Raw genomic sequence first — 5,905 nt, 5'->3', positions numbered from 1 at the left:
ACTTACCAGCTCAGAGTCCGGGTCCAGCTCTGTGCTGCAGCGGGCAGGGACTGCCTGAATCACTGAAGCTCTCTGAATCAATTCAGAGAGCTATGAATTGATTTGGAGCTTTCATTTGGTCCCCTCATTCAATTTGGATTTTGAGATTCAGCCACTGAATTAAGCCGAATATCCTTCAAATCAGCACCCAAAGCTTTGCACAGCCCTACTGTGCAGCTCCTCTTTTGATCCAAGTCAAAACCCAAGATGATCGGAGGTGCCTTCGAATGAGATGTCTGTTTACAAACTCGGCAATATACCTAAGACAGGGGTGGGCAAAATGCAGCCCGGGGGCCAGATGCAGCCCAGCCAGCCATTCTATCCGGCATGCAGGGCCCCTAAAAAAAAAACTTAGAAAATTAATATTAATCTGCCCCAAGCTGCCTATCACGTAGCCCTCAATGGCTTGCCAAAACTCATTAAGCGGCCTTCTGCCCACAATAATTGCCTGCCCCAACCTAAGGTCTATGGCAGAGGAAGGATATGAATGTTCCCTCGGGTCTTCAGAGACCAGAGCTATAGGACTGATCACTAGACCATCCTCTCCGTCCATATTGAAGGCATTTTGTAATGGAAGTATAAGAGACCATGGCCAGGTCTCTCCTGTATCTGTTTATTTTAGTTAACTGGCAAATGTCAAAGGATTTACCTATTTCATTTTCAGTCCATCTTCATCCCCTCTTGCTGCTTTCTCCATCTTGTTTGTGTTTTTTCACCTGTTTAAATGTCCAGTGCATCCAACCTGCTTACTAGTGCAGGTAGTATAGTAATAATACATACATTTCAGGGAGGACTTGGTTGCCTATGAAGTTGTTTGGGTTTTTTTGTGAATTATGCATTGCTGTTTAGTATCCCTGACATTTTTAGCAAGTGTAATAAAACACTTTTATAGAGTAAGAGAGAACTGCATGTCAGCTTTAAAAAAAAAAAAACAAAAAACCAAATGAAAGACATAATTGTTTTATCTACAATAGATTTCTTTAGTAGATTTCTGATGAAATAGAGACTGTTTTCCTGTCTAGTAGGCAAGACTAAAAACCAGAAAGGTTCCATATTTTATTCAGTGAGTGAGTATATTAGAAAATAAGATACAGGAGAGGAAGGATGAAGAAATCCTCAGTAACTTTTCCCTTTTGCTCAACTTGGGGGAATGCAGAAATACTATCATGCTTGCTACCACTTTTATAATGGGCAGTTCTCATTTGGCAAGATATCAAAGGCCAGATCATCAGGTGGTGTAATCAGCAGTCCTGCTGGTATCAAAAACTATGCTGGTTGAAGACCAGACTTGGAGATCTATAGGCCAGAGCAGGACAAATCATGGATTCATAGAAAAGTAGGGCTGGAAGGGACCTTGGGACCCCAACTCAAGGCAGGATTCTCCCCATCTAAATCATCTCGGCCAATTTGCCATGTACCACTTCTGATTACTACTTACAAGCACGAGAGAGGCAAACGTGAGCACCCAGATGCCACCCACGCTTAGATTAATTCCACCCTTCCTCCCAAATGGTTCTTTAGAGCAGTGGTCTCCAAACTTTTTTGATCGCACACCCATATCAGTAAAAATGTTTTGAGCATGCACCCCCAATATATGTATAGTTATATAAACAGAAGTTCTAATTTTCTTCCCGCACCCCAATGGATCATTTTGTGCACCCCCTGGGGTGCATACACCCCACTTTGGAGACCACTGCTCTAGACCGTGATCACATTCAGTGCTATGGCACAGTTTCTGTAAAGCAGCCTCTCTTTCTTTTTCCAGACACATTTTGGCGGTTGCATCTTCACTTCTACAACGGACCTGCAGGCAGAAATCTGAGGCTTTCACTTCTAATAGCTTTTCCCATCAGAAATCAGTCTTTGCCACCCTTTTTTTTTTTTTTCAAATGGTCCTGTTGCCAGGAGAGTTGGCACAAAGGCACACATCACAGCTCTTCTGGAGGGAAACAAAAATGTCACTTGGAGCCAGTTTTCTCTGTTGTTAGACATTTGGATGGAAAAGATGGCTCCACTTTGTCATTCAGATGTCCTTCCGCATTTGCAACCCTCATGCCACGTTCCTCACTTGTAATCACATGCTAACACTGGCGCCTCAACTCTTTTGTCAATTTAACATGACTGAATTTGTATATCCACTATCTAGATCCTGGATCCTTTACATAGTGGTATTTGGTGGTTAATGAATTTGCTACAGAAGCCTTCCCTGTCTCTGAACTGTGCTTCAACAGTTAGGTTGAGCAGAGACGTAACAAGATTTTCAGTGCTGGGGGCAAGGGAATTGCTGACCACTGAGAGGTGGTTGGGATGTAGAGGGAGAAGATCGTTGCCTGCCCAGGCTGTCCACTCTCTTCACTCCAAGAGCGGGGGATGCTGCTACTGACAAGCCTTGAGTTAGAGGTGCTGCCGCAGAGGAGCAGGCAGTGACGTGGGCTCTCCAAAGGCTGCTCTTGGTACCCCATTTTCTCCCCTACACCTGGGGGCAGGGCTGCACCTCCCATGGCAAAGCCTCTGTGGGTAGGGAAGCTTTCCACCACCCCTCCTGCTCCCTAGATATCATACAGGACATGGGGCTGCACTGGACTTCTAGGGCTGGGTAGGGACTATGCAGGGCTGCCCCTGCTGCGGCAAAGATTTGTGGAAGGGGGTGGGTCTCACTGGCACCCTCTCCTTCCCCCCACATAGTTGCACCTGGGGATGGTACCTGGCTTGCCTAGGCTTAGTTACACCGCTAAGGTTTAGTTCTTTTCCTAAGCTACATTCATTTGAACAGAAAGAAAATCTCCAACTATGAATCAAGTGTAACTAATGCAGTGTCTTCCTGAGTCTGCAGGAAGTCAGGACCATACTGCTGCTACCACAGTCATGGCCAGATGTCTTTTCTACCCACCTGGACTCAGCTGATTCAGAAGTTATTTGCCTTTGAGCTTTTGATGATGCCTGGAAAACCTCAATGCTCCCTAAATCCCACTTAAAGCAATTCATTTATTTGAAGTGCATTTATCTGCCCACAATCATTATCAAGGAAGATGGCATCAGAGGCTTTCTGGACCATTCACTCTTGAAGTATTAATATACATAACATCATTTGAGTTACAAATGTCTTAAGGCATCATTCCACTAGAAGATAAACGAAGCCCATGGAAAACCAGAAAACCTAACAAAGAGTCCTTCCTCACCAAGCAAATTCACACTTCAAGGTAAAAATAAATGGCAGTTGTTTAAGACCATTATGAAAGGTACTGGTCTTAAGTTGCAACAAGACAAATTTGGGCTGAATGTTAGGAAGAACTTTCTAACTATAAAGGGCCTGGTGTTACAGATTACCCAGTAAGGTTGTAGAGTTTCCATCCCTGGAAGTTTTTAAGAGCAGGTTAGATAGACATTTGGTGAAAATGGTTTGAACAGGGATGATCCTGCCTGAAGCAGACTGAAGGCAAGGTAGAGACCTTATAGTCTCTGATCCAATTAGTCTAAATGACCTCTTGAATGTAGTTTTAATTGGGTTCAATAAACACAGGCAGACATGAATGAGAAGAACTAAACAACAACCTTTAATTGTGGAGCAGCAGGCAAACTTTTTTCTCTGCAGACCCCCTGTCTCCCTCTAACTAACAAGCTACTCCCTAACTCGGGGACCGTCTCCCAATTTCTAACTTCCTCAATCTCCAATGCCAGGGAGCATCTTGAAATTATAATTTCTATCACTACACCAAGGGCTCTTCCAGTCCATTTTTTAATATGATTGTACATATTAAATGACTACCTTTTGTCTTAGCAATTTATCTGCACTTCATAAGCAAATGCTATGTACTCTGATAGGTATTCACTTTATTTTGTGCTTGCATTTTTCCCCCTCCCATAAGAACAATGGGTTATTTTTAGGAGCTATGCACTGAAGTTGCACTGAAAGAACCACATTAATTTTAATTTACATATTACTTCCTTACATTTATTTCCATGACATTCCAGGCAAACCTGGTTTGATGGGTTTTTTAAAGGGTTTATTTAAAAAAAAAAAAAAAAAAATCAGATTTTTGTACTAAATTAAATGCACTTGAGTTAAAATAAAAAATCATTACATAAATGGTCCCTGCCCTACATACCTAAGGGACTTTCTTGTCCCTTATGTTCTATCTTGATCCCTAAGGTCAGCCAAGAGCAACCCCCTGCAAATAGCATCTGCATGCCAAGTTTATTTGGCAAAAATACATGGGAGGTTGTTCTCAGTAGACACTTCTCAGCTCTGGAAGTCTCTGTCCTCTGTGGCCCATCTGCACCCTGGACAATACCCAGAAGCGATGTTTAACCATTTTGGGGGCAGCAGGTTTTAACCAGATTGGTTATGTATTTTGGCTACTATATGAGAAGTTTATTATATTCTATTTATTTTAATATACATCTTGCTTTTAGTGTAAACTGCCCTAAGCCTTTTCTGGGGAAGGCAGCATAGAAACTGAACGAATGAATATTGAATTTGAAATTATGTGAATGATTATTAAATTCTAAATTTACTAGAAATGACTAACATCCTTTTAATTAAATTTTAAAATAATAGCCAAGTACTGACTTTCTATAAAGAAGTCGCACCACTGAATGGGTGGAAGTTCCTGGCCAAACATCTGGAACCAATTTGCTGAGTTTGCCAAATCAGGTTTTGACAGCAGTGGCCCCTTCTATAAACAGAAAATACTTTATTCAGTTCAGTTTAATCAGCTAGCTCAGTTTAAGGACTCATTCAAAACTGAAAAACCAATGGGAAATTAAAAAAAAATGGGAAGGCTTGTTTTCCTCCTCTTTAATCCATTAAAAAAAAAAAAAATGAGTTGTAAGTACATAAGCTCTACTCCTCCTAGAATACTGAAGGACATGGAGACCTGAAATTATTGGTTCACTTGACTAAAAATGACACTTCCTTGTTTAATAAATCAGTGAGTTTAAAATATGAAATATGTTTTGATTAACTAACCAGTACATTTAAAGCTATTTTTATTAATAAGATTTTTTTTTTTTTTTTTTTTTTTTTTTGCTCTACTTGTGCTTTTTAAAGGAAATGCTAATTTCCATCCAAGCATAGCTAGACACAAATCATAACCAAGGCATTACTCATTATCTGGGGGGGTGGGAGGGAGATAACTCGTTCATAGTTTTCTAATATAAGAAGACAAAAATTAAGGCTATGACTAAAAGCATACTCGCTTAAAGAATAGCTATTCCTTATCTTTCTGGATAGCATAAATACTATTGAGTTTAGTGAAAACTGTGTTTACTCAATGTGTTGTTCTGGTTATCAATCAGTGGGTGCACCTACACGTGCAATTAATGTGGAGCGATAAATTCCAGCACATATTACACCAATAGTTTATTGCTCCCAGGCTGGCCAGGGCTGCTCCCACTAGGCTCAAAGTGCTGCAGAGGGGCTGGCTGGGGCATGAGGATGCTTCAGTGAGGTGTTAGCTAGCAGGCAGTTCCCTAAACTGAAGCACCCTCGTGCCCCAACCAGTTAGGGCACTGCCTACACTTGTACAACTGAAAAGTGGAAAAAAACTCCACAGCAGGAGAGCACTTGTGTTTACAATTTACAAGTACTATCCCTATGCAGAGTTAATGAGTTTACTCCAATCTAATAATCTAATGTAGACAGGAAACATCTTTTGTGTAGATGCCCCCACAGAGGATAAAACCTTTCACTAAGAAAAGATACAGAAACCAAAAAAAAAATTAAAATCAATCATTTTAAGTCCAGGTTTCCTAGATTTGAACTGTGATTCAAATTGATGGAAAGAGGGAGATGGAGTTGCTACTGTTGCCACATGCTTTTTGTGGAACAGCAGTGGTGAGAGTACCTGCCTGCTGAGAGGGAAAC

At 41.2% G+C, this 5,905-nt stretch overlaps 1 long non-coding RNA gene across 2 annotated transcripts in view; it reads left to right on the top strand.

The window, feature by feature from the left end:
* Nucleotides 1-4,989, top strand: part of LOC109306390 — an 11,895-nt gene extending 6,906 nt beyond the window's left edge. The window contains exons 2-3 of one of the 2 annotated variants that reach the window (XR_002099973.1): nt 2,967-3,239; nt 4,621-4,989. This is a non-coding gene — a long non-coding RNA (uncharacterized LOC109306390). The remainder of the gene's footprint in view (nt 1-2,966; nt 3,240-4,620) is intronic. The other variant, XR_002099972.1, reaches the window with a different exon arrangement.
* Nucleotides 4,990-5,905: the final 916 nt, after the last annotated feature.

Source organism: Crocodylus porosus, unplaced genomic scaffold (genome assembly GCF_001723895.1).
Source record: "Crocodylus porosus isolate Cpor-Errol unplaced genomic scaffold, CroPor_comp1, whole genome shotgun sequence".
Taxonomy (NCBI): Eukaryota; Metazoa; Chordata; order Crocodylia; family Crocodylidae; genus Crocodylus; species Crocodylus porosus.
The sequence above is the reverse complement of the archived record's forward strand: the minus strand, read 5'-3'. Positions and strand labels throughout refer to the sequence as shown.